General features: G+C 35.6%; 1 protein-coding gene across 1 annotated transcript in view; it reads right to left on the bottom strand.

The window, feature by feature from the left end:
• LOC134748803 (A disintegrin and metalloproteinase with thrombospondin motifs 7) overlaps nucleotides 1-21,202 on the bottom strand; it is a 140,759-nt gene that overhangs the window by 102,994 nt on the left and 16,563 nt on the right. The gene's annotated exons all lie outside the window — the stretch shown is intronic.

Raw genomic sequence — 21,202 nt, 5'->3', positions numbered from 1 at the left:
TTTGTCGGTGAAATATTGCGTTAATGTATATTGCTGCTATACTTACAATTTTTTTTTAATAAAATCTAAGGAATCGAATGGTACCATTATTTTTGTCCTATTTGTAAGAAACATTTTTTTTTTACTTTGAAGTCTTGTATTTATTTATTATTCCCATAATTTTTTTAAGTTTCCAATTTATTGTAATAAATTGCTCATTTTCTATCTATTTAACTAGATTTTGTTATAAAATCCAACATGTGGAAACAACCTTATTGTGCAAATTAACCATCTTTCCGAACCTCAAATTCGCACGTTTTCTTCACATTACATAAGACAGCCTTGGTATCGTACGCGGACCGTTAACAATGAAATAAAGAATGATGAATAGGTTACGGCTGAATGTTTACTCAGCAGCAGCTGCAAAAATTAAGTGAATGAGTATACATAGTGACGAAATCGATTCGGCCTGACATTATCTGCCTATCTTTATTTACTGCTAAATTTATTTTTATACTAATTTTTTTCTCGCTTTAAAAGTTTCCCTCCCTTTTCGAATCAAAATGAAAAAAAAAAATACTAAGCAGTATTAAAGTTACCAATAATCTTAACTCATTTTAGTTGTTTCGAACAGTGCGAATGGGTAGTATTGATCTCCAAAATAACTATTTACAAAAGGGTAAACAAAGACAAGAAAAAAATAAAACGTAGAAACTACTTAAGGATAAGGTAAAAGTACACGTAATAAGGGATGAGGTGGCGCCAACCACGTCCATGTGCCAGCCGGAAAGATTTCAACAGGGTATCCTGAGACACAAATAATAAAACCTCAAACATCCTTAATATTTTAAAAATTTGAAACCCAGTAAAGCAACAAATGATATTTATTATTTATAATAATGAGTTCCCGGAATAAAGGTACAGGTAACATCCACGTGCCGATAAGGCGGCGCCAGTGTTATCCATGCATCTGACCTGGGAGTTCCACAGGGCAACGTCTTAATATAGCCAGCCTCTAGTGATAATTGATAAGCTTATTCAAGTCAGGGAATTTGATTTCGTGGAAAGATACTTGAAAGGCACTTTAATGATACTTGATTTTGTATATTTAGATGTTCTGTTCCAGGAATTAATGCAGATGTAGACACGTGCTAGCGATAAAGTGTCAGCTAGCTATACGAACTTCCCGTGGTAAGGGTGTCACAGGGTACTACGAGTATCTTGGGTCTGTAAGGCTACTTAAATAGCCCTTTTTGCATAATAGTGAAGTGTCCCGATACCCATTCTACATTGAAAATTTGTAATGTGACATAAGGGCATATGTGCCATTTTCAACCAAAAGGGTACTTATTGTCGCTTGTCAGTAAGGCGCTATTTCCATATAGCTTCAATTAGAAATCAACCTTATCAACAAGCGAGAATGTGGTACCTTTTAGTTGAAATTCGCATCGTCGCATAATTATATACTTGGGCCAGTTGGTCTCTATCAGCGACAGGCAAGACAAGGAAGTTGAGCGCCGTGTTCAAAATGCCTGGAAGAGCTACTGGTCCATGAAGGAGCTAATGAAGGGCGACCTTCCTATGTTACTAAATCGTAAACTCGTTGACATATGCATTCTGCCTGTCCTAACATAAATGCATTGTAATATGCCTAAATTGAAGAATAAAAAACTTTTACTTTCACTTTTAACATGTTTAGTCCTTATTGGTGACCATCGTCATTCTTCATAATAAATAATGTTTTCAATGATATTTTATGTAGGTTTGAACCTTGAACGCAAGTTAAAAACGAAAAATACCCAAGTCAATGCACTGCAAAATCTTTCGTGGACATTAGCGATTCCCAACTTCTTAATAACATTGAAAAAATGGAATGCTTATTAAGAAATAGCACGTGTTTTATTACGTTTTCGATCAATTGAGCGACGAGTAGAGGATGAGTAGGTATTCATCAATATTCCGATATTTATGGAAAAAGGTCTTACGTGTCTATGAAATTCAAAGTGTATATGACGTTCTTCCTTTGAAAAAGTCCGTGCGACATCAGACACCTTTATTAAAAAAAAATGCAGTGAAGTGTGCCCTAACACTTGTGCAAATTCAAAATTGATACAGGTTTGAATAATAATAATGAGTGAAGTTGTTACCTTCTTTAGCCGGGTATAGATAGACGTTGCTAACTGCCTATTTTTTAACCGACTTCAATTTCATAGAAGGAGGAGGTTCTGTATTCGGTTGTGGCTATGTTTTTTTTTTTTTTTTTTTTTTTTATGTATGTTCACCGATTATTCCGAGACCCGTGGTCCGATTTGAGTAATTCTTTTTTTGTTCGAAAGGAGCTACTTCCAAGTTGGTCCCATATTAATCTGGTTCTGATCTGATGATGGGATCCCTGAGGAATTGAGGGAACTCCTCAATTTTTAAAGGCACATGTATGGTGATTTGGGTGTTTTCATAAGAAACTTTAGCATTTTCTCTCGAAAACGACCAATTTGATGAATTGCACCTGATGATGATGATTGTTTTGAAGATAGTGATGATGATTTTTTTATTGTAGGATGTTCAGCGAATACTCCGAGACCCGTGGTCCGATTAGAACAATTCTTTTTTTGTTTGAAAGGAACTACCTCCAAGGTGGTCCCACATTAATCTGGTGCTGTTCTGATGATGGGATCCATGAGGAATTGAGGGAACTCCTCAATTTTTAAAGGCACATGTATGGTGATTTGGTCGTTTTCTTAAGCAAATTGAGCATTTTTTCTCGAAAACCACCAATTTGATGAAGTGGAGCTGATGATGATGATTGTTTTGATGATAATGATTTCAGCGATTACTCCGGCACCCATGATCCGATTTGAGTTATTCTTTTTCTGTTTGAAAGAAGTTACCTCTCCAAGGTGTTTTCGTAATATTTTTGGTTTTGATCTGATGATGGAATCCGTTAGGAATTGAGGGAACTCCTCAATTTTTAAAGGCACGTGTGTGGTAATTTCGGTGTTTTCTAAAGTTACTCAAGCACTTCCTCCCTAAAACCACCAATTTGATGTAGTGCAACTTTAGCCTAACCACGAGTTTGACACTAAATATTCTTCGTAACTTACTTTGTACACTAATATATGCTAGTACGAGCGAGATGCATAAACAGTAAGTTACGCACACGATAGCGAATATATCAATGTCAAACGCGTGGTAAGGCTACTGATAACTTCCCTCGTATGTGTATTATGATTTTTGATGTAGGTAGTGTTGGAAACAACCAAAGAGACTGAGAGGTGAAGGTAGAGGGTATTAGTGTTTGGGGGGTTTGAGGTTGGGGGTTGAGGGGAGGTGAGTTGATGGGTCGGGGACTGTGGGGTTGGGAGTTAAGGGATCGGGGGTTAGGGTTAGAAGTTAAGGGGTCTGGGGTTAGGGGTCGGGGAATGGCGGTTGAAGGGTTGGTGGTTTAGGGTCGAGGGGTTCAGTGATCAGGGGTTGATGTGCTGTGAGGTTGAGTGATCACCGGGTTTGAGGGATTGGGTCAGTGGCGGGGCGGAGAATGGATTTAGTGACAGGAATGATTTCCCAGACGGACTCGAGGAAAATTCTGATTATTTAATAAAGTTTACGAATTTACAGTTAAACATCATTATGTTTTTCATTCATGCGTCACGCTCTTAACAATGTTTTAAAACTAAAAATGGAAAAATAAAAACTTTTATAAAAAAAAAGATAAACCGACTTCAAAAAGGATGAAATAAAATATTATCCTTTCTAGGGTTCCGTGTTTAAGTATATGCGTTACCAACTGATATTTTTGAAGTCGGTGCCAAGCCAAGTACTCCAAGTAGTAACAATACCAGTCAAAAATAATCAGCTTTATGTCTATAAATCCCATTACAACTGTACAAATATTATAAACGTGAAAGCAATTATGTCTGCCTCTTTGTTACCTTTTCATGGCTAAACAACTGAACCGCTTTAGCTGAAATTTTGCATGAAGGTTCCTTGAATTGTTTTATATTTTGAAATGTAGTCCTCTGGATAAGCGACAGTCCCAATCCCACACTTGCGTGCTATGACTGTTCAAGAATTAGTAAGAAATGCTCTTTAAAAAAATACGACGACAAAACGTATTAGATTTACACTAACGTGCCGACAAGCATGGTACGAACTGCGCCAAGAAGGTTCAACCGTGTGTTTTGTTTTGAGGTGTACAGAAAGTTCGTTTATTGTCGTCGTGTACGCTGTGTCTTACATAGGCGAACACTCGCGAACGCGAAGCGAAGCGACGCGGCACGGCGCGGCCGGCCCAAGGCGTTCGCGTTCGCAACGAGATCGCCCACGTAGGACACTTCTATATCTATGTATCTTTATCGAATTGCACCAAAATCATTATGAATATATGGTTTAAAATTTGGCTTGGCACCGACTTCAAAAATATCAGTTGGTAACGCATATACTTAAACACGGAACCCTAGAAAGGATAATATTTTATTTCATCCTTTTTTAAGTCGGTTTATCTTTTTTTTTATAAAAGTTTTTATTTTACTAAACTTTTTAGTTGTTTCTTCTTACCGTAATTTTACCATTAACTTTATCTAAACTTGGACACTCTTGGTCTTGGTCTTGGTGGACTTGGTCACTTTTTCTTTAGTAGATGATATCTATTTCCGTTTATAACTTTAACTAGTCCGTAGACATAAAAGATCATCGATAAAGTTGCATCTTTCAAAAAATCCAGTCACATCCTGGTATATTTTGTCCCACGTTCCGTTTTGCCCCAGCCTCCCCTACCTTGAGTGTAAAACACTATGAAGACATTAATCTTTACAACTCTGATTTCCCAGCTCCACGTCCTAGGTAATCACTTTATCTCAGACTCAGATAGCTGTGTGTACTGTGTACAGCCTAATCTCGGAGCTGACCCGATTCGGTCTCTGCTGACAGATGACGTATAACCTAGACTGGAACGGGCCTTCTTCAAACAGATAATGGAGATTTAAAATCTTCAAATTGAGGTCACTGTCATTAGTGCAGGCAATTTTTCTCCATAATCGCTTATTCTTTATAAGGAATCGCTTTATCGGGTAAAGAAAGCGCAAGAAATGCTCATCAAGATACGAAACAAAATGCTTATTCGTGACAATGGAAGACTTAATAAGCGTTGTAATTAGTTGATATTGATCGAAGTCGTAAATAACATGCGCACATCGTGGATTCCTGGCCATAAGCAATCTAAGAAAGGGTCTTCAAGCAAATGGTATGTAAGTGTACAAAAAGTTGACGGTGGTGGCGCCACGGCGCGCCAATGGTAGTGTCTGCGGCTGAGAAAGGTTGGATAAAAAGTCAGACGTGCTTAGAAAAACCAAGGCGGTTAAGACTTTTTGTGTAAAAAGGGCAGAATGGGCCGACCGGCGCCTGCTCTGGTGCCTCCATAGTAGATAACGTAGTACAACATAATTATTGTACAATCTTTTTCTGTTGCAGTAAACGAAATGAAGAAACAATAAGACAACCCTTTAATGGTTGCTCCAGTTTTTGTTCTTTCCTGGGAACTTACTTTAAATTAGATCACACACTTAGGTTAAAATGGTAGAGTTAATTATAAATAGAATATGATTGCTTCTCAGGATAGCTTGGATGATTATAAAAGAAGGCTCGCAACATGACTCTAGCAAGTTTTTATGTTTTAACTAAGTACCCACTTCCTATCATTCTAGCTTTCGAAGTGTTTGCAATTTTCTAATGACTTCTAATAGATTAATATATCAAGCAGGTAAACCTGTACACATGACTCCATTGCATAAGTTCTGAAGACATGGAGGCATATTCTGATTGTAATAACAGGTTATGAATTAGATCAAGCTGCGTAGCATGCCAATCGTTAACGCTCGGTAGCGAACAAAACGCAACTGTCACTGTCGCACTAATATGGAAGAGTGATAGAGAGAGGCAAAGCGTTTCGTTGTCGTAGCGCAAGCGATTTTAACCTTGGCTAGGCAGCCTGGATTTGTAATGAATTATGATCTGGCAACGTCAAAACTTGTGTTTTCGTGTCCATTGATACTCTTACCCTTCAGTCACAGAATCTTCAGTGCCGGATTAAGCCAGCGCGGGGCCTGTAGCAAAATTGGGTCTATGGATTGTTTAAATTTTGTCGGACGAAGTGAACTAAGTTAAACTTAGGTTTTTTACGGCCACAAATGCCACAATGCGTAGGTGCGCGGGACTCCCAAATTCGCGGGGTCATTTGCCACGTGGCTAATCCGCCACTGTTACCCTTTCAAAAGTGTTCGAAACCGAAACTGTAGCTTCATGGCTTCATACTACTACTTGAGATACATAACTTCCTGATACGAATTTGTAATTGAAGGGATCCACAAGACGTATTTACCAAATATTCTTTCTATGTTCTTAACAACAAATGAAGTTTTTTATTTATGCTCTTTAAAAAAAAAAGAAAAAAAAAAAAAGAGCATAAATAAATAAAATATAGATACATATACTAATATTAAAAACTATATTGTAAAAACTGAACTGAGGAATAAAGGCTATTTCAATTCAATTCAATTCAAATGAAGTTTAAAGTAAGGTCGTCTTAAAGATGACTCACAAGGCGTCCGACATGTCATTTTCTATGATGGCTGATCGGTGATGACGTGGTGCTTTCCATAGAAAACAAAGCTCCGGAAGCTCCGTTCCGGCCCCGGCCCGGTCTAGCGTGAGTCATCCTTTAGTCGTCTAGTCTAGTTAAAGAAATGTCACTGTTGACAGATGACAGATCATATCCAATACAAATTAATAACAATACCTTCCAGATATTTATTTATTTTTGAATTTTTGACATCCTTTGTATTTAAATACCTAACTATCTTTATACATAATATTGTCTTCGGTTACCTCGATAGTTACTCATGAAACCCACCCGTCACCCGTTGACCACGAACGCTGTAAAGGGTTCGAAACGGCGGGATGTATTATAAATTCAATATACGCGATATAATCCGTTTTCATAGTTTTATATCTTTATATATTTAAGTTTGCGTGCCATCACTTAAGTACACAACCCAACTTACATCTCGCTTTGTACGCTTTATGTGGACCGGTAGCCCCCCGGTCGAGTTTGCCCTTTACTCAAGCAAATGTTGCACTTAAGAAGATTGTACATGATTCTTGGTTGCAGAATTGTTTAAAGAACAGTAAATGCTTTAAATAACAAGGCACTAATTAAAATGGATTTAAATTTAACATTTATTTGCAATTATTTTTTACGGAAAGTTCAACACAGCACTGTACTTACTTACGTACGTACGCAGATACTTATTACAAATGCGCTGAATGAATCGAACATTATTTTGTCCTAATTACTTATCAACGTATGGAGCCTAAACACTTACCTAGCCGTATTTGAATAAATCAGATTCTATTTTCATTAGTTTGTTTTGGTTTAAGAGGCCATCAACGTGCTCACTAGCGCCACTGCTAAATAATTGTGATTATTTAAATTTAACGATATATATTTAAACAAGGGGGCAGCAACGTACTGTATTTTGTGTTTAAGTACTTTTTGTTTTGAGTTCATAGATCGACGAATCCAGCAACATAAGAACTATTTTGTTGTATTCAAAATGTACTTAAATACAAAATACAGTACGTAGCGGCCCCCTTTTTTAAAATATATATCGTTAAATTTAAATAATCACAATTATTTAGCAATGGCGCTAGTGAGCACGTTGATGGGCTCTTAACACAAATGATTTCTTATTTCTTACTCTTTACAATTTAAACTAATATGAAACACAAATATTCTGCTAGTATTACTTTACAATCAAAACGATTTTATTACATCCAAAACTTAAAATAAATAAATAAACAATAAGGCAAAAGCTTGATTATCTACGATAACATTTAAAACAAAACTGTTCTATAAACAAAAAGAAAAAGTGATATTTTTGAAATACCTAAATCAGACACTCGTGCCTGAGAATGGATTCCCAAAGAATCCGAAACATGTCGCCAAAAGCGACTAAAAATAATAGTGAGTAAAAACCGTACTGATAAATATTTTGAAATATGTCTCACGATAGTTTAAGTGCGATTACTTAAATAAGTCTAAAATTTGCCTTTATAAGTGTTACGAGTATAGACTCATCTCTAAAATGTCTGTTTAACTTGTTAGGTGCCTATCTATATACTTATCTTACAACAGTTACTTTTACTACACTTATCTTACAACCGCACTTATCTTGCGAAGGTCATGTGGTGTAGTTGTTACCTACTCGTACTTTATTATACCTACCTGCTTGCAGAATTATTGCGGAAATTAATTTTAACTCATCCTAAATATGTATGTAATTGGCTTCTGGTCCGACCTTTATACACGTAAGAATGTTGATTGGTATGTTACCTAAGTACCTAGTAGTAAAAAATAACAGGACTTCTGGATAAACGAAGCGAAGTATTTTAATCAACTAATTTAAAAAAATAAGTACGACTGTTTTGGAACGCTGCTGTTGATACTGATGTAAATTATTATCGAATAAACACAGAATGTTATTACATAACTACAGCGTGCGAAAGCAACACTTTTGAAGTATGAAATTTAGAGCTTTGTCAAAATCAATTTTATACTGAAACATAAAGAACCTCAAAATACGGCAAATAAGGGAATAAGATATATAAATTAAATTTCCTACACGGTATACACGATAACGAAGTTTGATAATTAATATTTGCATAAAAGCAATAGGTAACTTTTTTAATGAGAGAGTTGAGACTACATAATTATATATTTTACTGTGATAAATAAAATAAAGAAAAACCAAATGAAAAGAGATTTTTTTGTGTTTATTTTAGTAAAATAATACTTACCCTAAATCACAATTGAGTTCATCCTCAATATCGAATCAAAGTTTCATTATTATTCACAACGACGAGACTTAATCGCGTAAAATAAGTTTTAAATTTACCTCCGATATTTCAAGGACGCGCGGCGTTGTCCCCGTGGTCTCGGAATAATGAGTAAAAATCGTGAAAGTTTAAATCAGTGTTGTGAATCAAAGTTTGTTTATAAATCAATTAAATTCCATGTTTATAAATAGGAACCCGGAAACCAGGCCCTAATGGAATCACTTTTTTGTCCTAGCATTGTCTACCGCGTACTTTGACAGCTGCTATTTGTAATCCAGTGAGACTAATGATGCCTGTCGGATTCAGATCTCATCTGAAGCATTCTGTTTTGTCTGGCACTATTCGACTATAAAATGTTTACACGTCTTAAGGTAAGGTTCAGAATTGAATGGACATTTTTAAACGAGACGATGATATATTACAAGGTAAATTAGGAATAGTAAATACGTTTACGGATGTCATGTTTAATTTGATAAGAAAGGGCCTTAGGCGTGATAAAAATAATACATGCAAAGTACTTAATGACGCAAGTAGGTTGGTACATATATAAAACTGATGGCTAGTTCTATATACATATTTTTATGTGATAGCCAGCAAACGAGCAGATGAGCCGCCTGATGGGAAGCGGTCACCGTCGCCCATGGACATATGTAAGCAACACCGGAGGAGCCACTTTTGCGTTGCCGACACTTGATAACCCTAAATACCTGCTTCTTGAAGAACCCCATGTCGAAGCGCAAAGGAAACACCTCGCAGGAAGTAATTGCAATCGATTTACGGTATTTTTTATTCGTTTTTCCTTAGCTGTTTTCATAGAGCTCGCTTGATCTAAATCCCATTCAAAATACAGAACATAAGAAAGATACTTCAACGTTAAAAGCGTTCATAATATCAATAAATTCATATTATTGCTTCAATAACTTTCGCCATGTCTTCTTAGTAAAGTGAAAAGAGTGTGTTTATAACCTAAAGTAAAACCATAAGTTGTCACAGGGTGGCCCAAAAATAGGTACGTTGTCGTTTTTTTTTTATTCAGGTTAAGAGGCCGTAGTCGATTTTGGAGCAAAAATGTAAAATTGATAGATTTAGTCGTTGAAATTATACACGTTTTGTTACGTTATATCTAAATAACAAGTATTGATTTCTATTAGCACGTCTTCTCATCTTGCCTTTTAATAATGAGGTCGCGAGCGTGCGTCACCGGTGATGCATGAAGAGAAGGGGCAGTTTTTAAAAATTCATCAAAAAATCATGGTGGTAAATTATACAAATTGATGCATAAGAATTGGTTCAGCAAATGTTGTAGTTTGTTTAAGTATCGAAATTACGTTGAAACTAAGTCGATTTTCAGAGAAATTGTCACTTGTTTTGAAGTAATTTCTGGAGAAAATTGATTTCGTCTAACTTTCATTTACACTACTCCAAAGTCATAATAATAAAAATGTAGTCTGATAAACGTCAAGTACAGGATATGTGTAATACGAAATTACCATGTTTAGCAGTCCAAACTTTACGAAATTTACAAATAAGAGCGACAAAACCAGTGCTTTACGCGCGTGTCAGATTTATTGATTAAAGATATAGTAATATACTTTATTTAATTAATTAAAATTAATGAAATAGGCAATAAGAAGGTAATGCAGTATTTAATTAAGACCAGTTAGTTACTGCTCAATGTATATGTATTAAAGGGATACCTAGTTATCTACAAGGTTTGAATATGAAAACATGAAAAGTGTAAATATTATTTAATTATGAAGTAATATATTTGTGATAGCGGATATAAGTAAAAGTATATCGTAGACTTACTAAACATATAATCGATTTACATAATCGGCTCCATTACCAAAAATCTTAATATTGTATTGTTAAATTAGTCAAGTAAGTACGCTGCGCAATATATTGGTGGCTTATTATTAGTACTGGCTACCCTAACGTACATACTTGACATAATTTAAAGCAGTACTAAAACTAGCAAGGGCTGGTATATCATATATTACACTGTAATCAGTTGGAATATACGTTACGTAGTAATTACTAAAAACTCATTTTAAATCACGCTTATTAGGTCATCATAGTTCACATTGAAGATTGTAACGTACATACCATCAGACTATAATAAAAGCAAATCACACAGAAAGATATAACAAGTCATAAAAATCACAAATAATAGAAATATAAAATTGACACTTAACTTGGTTCCTCGTCGTTAGCTCTCCAACCGAGAAGTGCCTCACAATTGTCAGACACCCGCTTATATTACATCAGGCTTTACCCCTTCCACCACTTCTTGGTAGGAGAAACAAAGTACGATGTTTCCGGCACATCCGGTTATCGTAATAATCAAATGTAGCAAATACAATTTATATGAAAATAAACCGATTAGTAATTTAGGAAGGCTCATAATAAATAGATTAATTTATTATTAGCTTAAGACGGAATAATAAAATTGTCATCTAAGACTACCGCACATCCGGTTAGCGTAATAATTGAATTTAGCAAATGTATTTGCTACATTTAATTTTAATTTATTATAGAATAATTAACACAAACTAATACACATTTAATCGTGGCTAATTATTATTAATAGTTTACGTTACTTATGTTCTGACAGTTATGGTCACGAAATATACATGAAGGGTAGTTGTGTTATTGGCCGTGCTAAATTATTATAATTTATATCGATATACGGATTACCTTAGCAAAAGTGAACTTTTTCGTGAAAATGTAAGTGTGATCGTTGTTAATAATACGTATCTCACACGGCCATACTGACAGGTACTTCGTTCTCGAAGTACCTTATTTCTGTAATCATATAAGCTGAGTACATACATTACAATCTTTTTTTTTTTACGGCTGCCATTTCACTTATTACATCAAGTGAGGCTCGCAGGCTCTGCAGCAAATCCCTATATTGCTACTTTTTCACATACATCATGTGAGAACGCGCAGGCTCGGCAGCAATTATCCTATTTACAATCATAATGCTACTGTTTCACTTATTACATCAAGTGAGCCTCGGTAGCATATATCACCCTAGGTTGGCTACTGGTCCACTTATAACATCAAGTGGGGCTCATAGGCTCTGCAGCATGTCCCTATATTGCTACTTTTTCACTTATAACATCAAGTGAGGGCACGCAGGCTCGGCAGCAATTCTCCTATTCACAGTTTCATTGCTACTGTTTCACTTATCACATCAAGTGAGCCTCGGTAGCAATAATTAATCCGTTATCATTTTTATATGGGTCAAACATATTTCAAAATGAAGATCTGTTTGGGAACAATACAATAAAATTATTTGAGTCTCAATTACTAAGCAAAAAAAAAATGTATCCGGCCTGTAAATTAGCGTTTGATCTTACTAATTTTGTGATGTCCACAAGAAGTTGACAATCGATCAATGATCTTAGCATGCAATGAAATGTGTATGACCCACGTGCGGAATTTCATTTATAATCATATCATCAACAAATATAGGTATAATTTATATACATAGAAAGAGGATTAAAATTCTAAATCAATTATACTCATGAAATAGATTTTATTAAGCATAATCACGTGTATTTAAATTATAATACGTGCTAATATTAATGACAAATATTAAATGATTACATTGTATGATCGTTTATTCGAATATTAATCAAATAGGTACTAATTTTGTTCGGGATCACTATTAGCAGCGTTCTCATCCAACAATTCCCCCGGCCATTGCCTTAGTTTATCTTTAGCGACTATCATATTTCGTAAGTTACCTAGCCCTCTCAGAGAATATCTATCATGCGGCATTAAACCAATGATTTCGTATGGACCTTTAAACCTAGGACTTAATTTATCGAGACGCCTATGGTCCTGGTTTACGTAAACTATATCGCCGACTTGAAAGACTTTATTATCTCGCCTAGTAGAATCGAAATGGTTTTTGAATTTTTCAGCTTCTAACAATAAACGTTGATAAGCTAGCTCGCGATCTGCCCTGACATTTGTATTCAAATCTGGAACGTTTATTTCATCTAAACGGGCCTGAATACTAGGGATATTTGCATTACAACCTATTAGTAAACGAATAGGAGTAAAACCCGTAGACTTTTGGATGGTAGTATTAACAGATTGTTGTACTTTCCATAACCCGCTTGGCCAATCTGACGATCCATTGCAAGTAGTATTTAGCATGTTTATAACGGTCGCTACATATCGTTCTATCTGGCCATTTCCTCTTGGTGTGCCAGTCGCCACCATGTGATGCTCAACATGTAGTTCGTGAAACAGAGATCTAATTTGATGGGAGCTAAAATTTGTGCCTTGATCAGTGATTATCTTAGAAGGAGCTCGAATTGTGGTGATAATATCCCGAATTAGTGGCACTAAATCCTGGGACTTCAGACTTTTGAGGGGTTTTAATAGACAAAATTTTGTAAATCCATCTATTAAAAGGAGAATATACCTAAAGCCTTCATCAGTTCGCGTAAAAGGTCCTGTACAGTCCAAGTGGACAGTGTGGAACGGGATAGGAATTTTTTCAATGGGGTGTAAAAAACCCTGTTTTGGACCAGAGGTGCCCTTACGTTCTACGCATGTTAAACAGTGTTTAAGATATTTCTTTACAAATACTGCCATATGAGGGAACCAGAAATTTTCACGAAGCTTTCCTATGGTCTTTTCAAACCCAACATGGCAATTGTCATTATGAAACCATTTCAAGACATTGAATCGGCATGATTTTGGTATGTATAATTTAGGCTCACCAGGTTGGACGCTATAATATAGTAAGTTGTCACGCAGCAAATATCTATTTTCATCGAGATCACCAGCTAAAACCCGACCTATTAAATTTTGAGTTTCAGGATCATTTTGTTGAGCAGTATGTAACCAAGATTCCGGCTCCTCGATCAAATTTATATTAAGCACCACATTCGAAGCATCACAGTGCGACGACTTGGTATCTGAAGAGGATTTACATGCAGATACAACTTTTTGGTCAACAGAAATAGGCGTTTGAACAGGATTGCGGCTAAGAAAATCGACATGACCGATATATTTGCCCTTTTTGTACACTATTTCAAAGTCGAAATCTTGCATAAATGTCCACCAACGTGCGACACGAGGTGAAAGATCCTTCTTATTCATAGTGGATTTGATAGAATTACAATCTGTAAAGATTTGGAACCTAATACCCAGAAGATAGACCCGAAAATGTTTCAGTGCATTAAAAATTGCCAAAGTCTCTAAATCGTATGAGCAATACTTAGATTCTGTCGGTGTTGTTCTTTTACTGAAGTAAGCAACCACATTTTTGTTATTATTGACTTTCTGAACTAGTATAGCTCCATAACCTATGGAACTGGCATCAGTGTAAAGTTCTGTAGGCAACTTAGGGTCAAATACAGTTAAGAGAGGTTTGGTGGACAAGTGTTTTATTACGTAATTCCTCGCCTCATCCTGTTCAAGTCCCCATTCCCATTTTTGGTTAGCTTTGGTAAGTTTTGTAATGCAAGCCGTTCGTGCAGCAAAGTTCGGTATAAACTTGCGAAAATAACTTGCTAAACCCATTAACTGTCGTACTTGTTTAACGTTACGAGGGGCTGGAGAATTAACTAATGCTGATACTTTAGTCTCACTAGGTCTTACACCTTCATGCGATATATGTCTACCCAAATACTCTATATTGTCGACAAAGAATTTGCATTTTTTTAGATTTATTGTAAAGCCTGCACTACTAAGGGCCTTAATTGTCTCATCTAAGTATTCTAAACCCTCGTTTATGGTTTCAAAAGGAATGAGAATGTCGTCCATATAAACCAAGAGAAATTTCAGGTGCTGAACCGCTTTTGAAATAGCTCTTTGGAACACAGAGGGCCCATTGCAAATACCGAAAGGCATTTTTAAAAATTCGTAATGGCCGCTAGGTGTTACAATGGCCGTATACTTTGTAGATTCTGCTGCGACCGGTATTTGGTGGAAACCATTTTTCATGTCAATGGAAATGTAATATTTTGCCTTACCTAACCTGTCGATTTGGTCTTCAATAAGAGGGAGGGGGTATCTGTCTTTTTCCAAATTTTTGTTTAATGCCCGATAATCAATACACAATCGGTCACTACCGTCCTTTTTCTTGACCAAAATAACAGGACTGGCAAAAGGAGACTCACTTTCTCGAATTATGTTTTTATCTAGAAGCTCGCGAATTATTTGATCCACTTTCTCCCTCTCTATTGGAGCCAATCGATACGGACGATAATAGACTACATTGTTATTTTTCATACGCAAATTTAATTCACCCGTTTGAACATTACCAGTTTCAGCCAAAACTGAAGGGTATTTTTGAAAGATGTTTTTGATTTCCTCCTGTAACTTGTCATCTAAATGATCTATCTTTGATGATAGATCGCATAAGTCTGATGCTAAATTAATTAAATTTACTTCAGTTTTGTTTGAAACCGATTTTCTAATTATCCGAGAACCAAAACAATCTGATTCAATTTTTATATCAGGGTACTTAACAGAGTTTCTACCTATTAAAAGGTCGTGATTAACGTCGTAATCTCTGGCAACATGAATGTCAAGTTCTAGGCAAACATCATCGAATTTAACGAATACGCTAATAATTGCAAAAATATGTATCCGGTTGTGACCTACACCATTAAGGTATACGGATACTGGTTTGAAATGACACCCTAATTTTCTTGCAACGGACTCTTTTATTAAGCTTACTGCTGCTCCCGTATCAATCAAACAATGTAACATATGATCATTAATAAAGCATCGCGTAAGGTTTAGTTCAGCTTCCCTAAAAAATTAACTTCTTTTGCTGGAGTTACCGTGGTCACAGAAGAATTATTAGATTCAGCACGTTGCTTGTGAAAACAAACTGCCTCAGTATGCCCGAGTTTTTTACAGTATGTACAAATTTTTGAGCGAAAGTCTGTAGGCCTGGGAGTCTGTGGAGCTTGGCTGGCTACTTGCACTGTTTTGTTTTTAAAACATTCAGTCTGAACATGACCGATCTTATTGCAAGTGAAGCATTTCTTCTCGCTATTAAATCTAGATCGCTTAGTTCCACTGGGTCCCTGGCCACTGACATCCTTTAAATTATTGGAATCAGTTGTCCTTTTCTTGGCTTTCGCGTATGTTGATAGTAGGGCTATGAGGGCAGATGATGTAGTAACACCGTTATTCAGTGAAGCCATCCTAATATCAACATCACTTATACCACCGCAAACTATCTCAACCATTTGAACTTCAGTAAAAGCAATCTTCGTATTACGCAGTAATCTCAATTTTTCTCTTGCATATTCACTATAGGATTCGGCAGAGTCAGAAGAGTAAAGAACAGCCCTGCTTAGTCTTTCGGACAAATTTTTCTTTTCAGGATAGGCATTAGTAATGTCAGTACGAAAATTACTCCAGGATCGGCCTTCTAATGGTTCCCAGGATTCGAACCATTTTAAGGCAGACCCTTTAAGAGCCTTACCGGCTTTAGCTGCAGTTTTGATGTCACTCCAGTTGAACTCCTTTGCCAGGGCTTCGATGCTGTCACACCAGCTGGCGGCTCCGCTGTCGCTCCGCTCCGGATCGAATAACGGCAGCGCAATGTCGTCATCCTTCAGATTGTTCCGTGTTGTGGTGACGGCATCACGAATCGCTTTTAAGAGGGCCTCTACTGATGCAGACGCTTCAGTAGACATTCTGGAATTCATAAATGAAATATGTTAACGAAGGTCGCATCCTACACTTCTGATGTCAGATTTATTGATTAAAGATATAGTAATATACTTTATTTAATTAATTAAAATTAATGAAATAGGCAATAAGAAGGTAATGCAGTATTTAATTAAGACCAGTTAGTTACTGCTCAATGTATATGTATTAAAGGGATACCTAGTTATCTACAAGGTTTGAATATGAAAACATGAAAAGTGTAAATATTATTTAATTATGAAGTAATATATTTGTGATAGCGGATATAAGTAAAAGTATATCGTAGACTTACTAAACATATAATCGATTTACATAATCGGCTCCATTACCAAAAATCTTAATATTGTATTGTTAAATTAGTCAAGTAAGTACGCTGCGCAATATATTGGTGGCTTATTATTAGTACTGGCTACCCTAACGTACATACTTGACATAATTTAAAGCAGTACTAAAACTAGCAAGGGCTGGTATATCATATATTACACTGTAATCAGTTGGAATATACGTTACGTAGTAATTACTAAAAACTCATTTTAAATCACGCTTATTAGGTCATCATAGTTCACATTGAAGATTGTAACGTACATACCATCAGACTATAATAAAAGCAAATCACACAGAAAGATATAACAAGTCATAAAAATCACAAATAATAGAAATATAAAATTGACACTTAACTTGGTTCCTCGTCGTTAGCTCTCCAACCGAGAAGTGCCTCACAATTGTCAGACACCCGCTTATATTACATCAGGCTTTACCCCTTCCACCACTTCTTGGTAGGAGAAACAAAGTACGATGTTTCCGGCACATCCGGTTATCGTAATAATCAAATGTAGCAAATACAATTTATATGAAAATAAACCGATTAGTAATTTAGGAAGGCTCATAATAAATAGATTAATTTATTATTAGCTTAAGACGGAATAATAAAATTGTCATCTAAGACTACCGCACATCCGGTTAGCGTAATAATTGAATTTAGCAAATGTATTTGCTACATTTAATTTTAATTTATTATAGAATAATTAACACAAACTAATACACATTTAATCGTGGCTAATTATTATTAATAGTTTACGTTACTTATGTTCTGACAGTTATGGTCACGAAATATACATGAAGGGTAGTTGTGTTATTGGCCGTGCTAAATTATTATAATTTATATCGATATACGGATTACCTTAGCAAAAGTGAACTTTTTCGTGAAAATGTAAGTGTGATCGTTGTTAATAATACGTATCTCACACGCGTTTACCTAAACGTCCATCAGAAAAGCAAACATTACTAATTTAGTGAGTCTGTTTTCAAAAAATTGATCTGATAAAAGGTAAGATAAGAAGACGTGCTAATAGAAACCAATACTTGTTATTTCAATTAGGTAACAAAAGATGTAAAATTTCACGGACTAAATCTATCAATTTTACATTTTTGCGACTAAAATCGACACCGGCCTCTTAATACAGTAAGTTTTGTCTCGGTACACCAACCATCCGCAGTAGATTTTATACAATAATAAAATATGTTTTAACAACAACTTACTGCTGCATATTTTGATAATTTTAACAAACGGTTTGCGTTTGCACGCTAAAGTAGAATATTTTGAATATAATACCTACGTTTTGGTTTAGTTAAATTATTGTAGCTATATTTTTTTTATCGCACTTGCTCGAAAAAGATCTTATTTCATGCAGGTGTACTGAAAGACAAAGACCTATATTGTTCCCGCGGGAGTTATGGATTGTAAAAAAAGCCATAACATTAAGATATAAATCATTAATTTATCTTACTTCACAATAAAAAGGCGAAAGAAACAGATCGGCGATAGGGTTCATCGTGTCGTGTCGCGTGGCCGTGGTCGTGACAGGTGAGTGCGTTATCGCGTCTTTATCGCGGCTGATAACGAGTTACATCATGCATCGGCCGGCTGCAGTGATCTTGAACTTGAGTAAACCAGCGCTTGCGTAAAACGATCTTTTATGCTAGCAACTAGATAAAATCTATTTGATCCTGTTAATTATTTCGATGGATAAACTAATCCATTTCCCGATTTTTTATTCAAATTTGTGCAGTATTTTAATTTAAAATTTGTTTTAAGACGAAATGGTGGAAAATTTGAAAAAAGCCATAGACATATATATTACTTCGTAAAGACCGGCCTTACGAGCACTACGAATGGGGCCGATACATTGGAGTCAAAATCGCATTTAGTTACACCAGCGCGCTCAGTCGTGTGGCGAATTGCGCAGTGGAAAGGCGTCGGTGTTCGGTCGGAATTGAATGCATATGCTTATACTTTGTTTACACCAATGGTGACGTCTTGGCATACCTTATACTTACCTATGCTTAGAAATGGGCCAAGATAACAGGCTAAAGTTGATCATGAGATCATGACACAATAATATCATGAGTAGGACCTAAGTAGGTATGTATACAGAGTGACTAAAAAATAAATTAAAATTAAATCAATTTTAAATTTATTTCTGACGATCACAATGTAGATTCTTATAAATTGACATTAATGTAATTTGTACTGTATTTGTTTGTATTCGTACTGTAATCATATGTTGTAAAATAAATATATCTAATCTAATCTAATAAGTGCATTCCCGTTGCTAGGGAGATTTTGGGATTTTACTGAGCAACTTTTACTATAGGACCAACCACGAAATCGCGAAAAAAAATTTACCCTTCCAAAATTGACCAGCCAAAATGTATGAAACAGCCAAATTTTTATTCGCGATTTCGGGGTTGATCCCATAGTAAAAGTTGCTCAGTATAATCCCAAAACCTCCCTGGCAACGGGAATGCACTTATTTTTAAGCTACCGTGTATAACCGCTTGGCTACTTGCTAGAGCGCGAGCGCATCGCGCGCCCAAAAGACCAATCAAGGTAATCGGCGTCGCCTGACAGATATGCTAAGTACCCCAGTCCCAACTATAGCGAGCAAAAGACTTCAATAGTTCCAGACCTAATTATGAAGATCCTTCTACAGTATAATGCATTTTATTTGTAGTAACTAGACTAACATAGGCGCCATGACACCCGACCGTGTATGTGTGGATCCGATGTCAGTGTCCCTCTTCTAGCCGTTTCCACTGGCTGATTTCGTAGAAATGCTATTTAGGATCGCAAGCGCATGCTTAGTTGCTTACTCGTACAATGAAACATACAAGTAACACCTTTCGAATGCGTAGGCCGTGATTTATCTGAATAACTATCGAGTTATGTCCCATTGTATTGTCGGTGCTGCCCTGATTGCTGAAAAAGCTGTATCTTTATAAGAAATTCTTAGCGGTTGTATCATTTTATTCCTGAGGTGTAGAAATCTGGTGCTGTGTAACCTACAAGACATAGTGTCTTTACTTTCAATTGGACAATGTTAACATTCTGGGAGTTTCATTACAAGTATTTATTTAACATCTTTCATTCGTCTTTTAGAATAATTTAACTAGCTACTCGTAGTTTCACCTTTCACACATGACATGATGTTACAACAATGTACCTATAGTTAAAGATTGTTAAAACATCATCTTTAACAAAAACTTGTTTACATAATTTCACATTGTAATTTTGTTAAAAAGCTTATAAGTTATCGATTTGAATTTATAACAATGTTCTTAGAAGCAGAAGTTTTAAATATATTTGAATAGGTCGCAGAGGTTAATGGGGTGTCGTATTAAAATACACGAATAAAATCCTAAGCTAGATTTTAAACCGAAGAAACGGTATAGGCACTAAACGAGTTCCGAGAAACTTAAACTGAATGTTTGTAAATCTACCTAACGTTTAACATGGGAACTTTAAATACACTAAAACCTAGATTCTAAACAAGAAAGCATATTAACGTTTTCATATACGAGTATGTAATCTCGTATTTAAGAGATTATTTTATCGCTATTTTCATTGAGAAAACGTGAGACGTGAGTCGAAGTCGATTAAAACTAGCGAGATTGTAAGATAAATAATAAATGTCATTTGCGACTACCGGTTTTATATAAAGAATGTTTTAATGGGCCTGCCAAATTATGTGGGTCGAGAGCCGTCCTTCACATAATGGTGTTTCGTCTGAAAGAAGCTGATTATATTTCAAAGGATTTGAACATTCTGCCGTTCGTTTTAAACCCTATTACTTACCTATTTATTATATTTAATAATATGTCTATTAAATTATAGGAAACCTATTTTTTCTTTCAGTATTGTGTAGTAGAAGAATATTTTATTATTAAAAATAAATAGGTGCATAGTATTGAATTTATGACATATAATGTAAGTATATATACAGGAACAGAGGGTATCCTAATTATAATCCCTCCTAAATTCGATCACTAAATTCGAGCTTTTGGCAGATGAATTTATTTTTCCTGTCAGTCTTTAAGTACTTTCTAGTAACCTTGCATTGCCTCGAATATTGATAATTTTTAATTTCCGTGTTAACTATGGATTTATAAGACCTTATAAAATTAGGATTTCGTACGTTTGTGAAGAACGAATTGCAATTACATTACAAAAATGAATTAACTAAGTCTTCTTCTTCTTTGTCCAGCCCATTTCCCAGTTTAGCTGGGGTCGGGCTTCCTCGTACGTCGGCGTCAGGATAATCTATCCTGGGTTGTCTGTGTTGTCAGGTTTTGTGTC

This window comes from Cydia strobilella, chromosome 17, assembly GCF_947568885.1.
Source record: "Cydia strobilella chromosome 17, ilCydStro3.1, whole genome shotgun sequence".
Lineage (NCBI taxonomy): Eukaryota > Metazoa > Arthropoda > Insecta > Lepidoptera > Tortricidae > Cydia > Cydia strobilella.
Note: the sequence above shows the minus strand (reverse complement) of the source record. Positions and strands in the feature narration are given on the sequence as shown.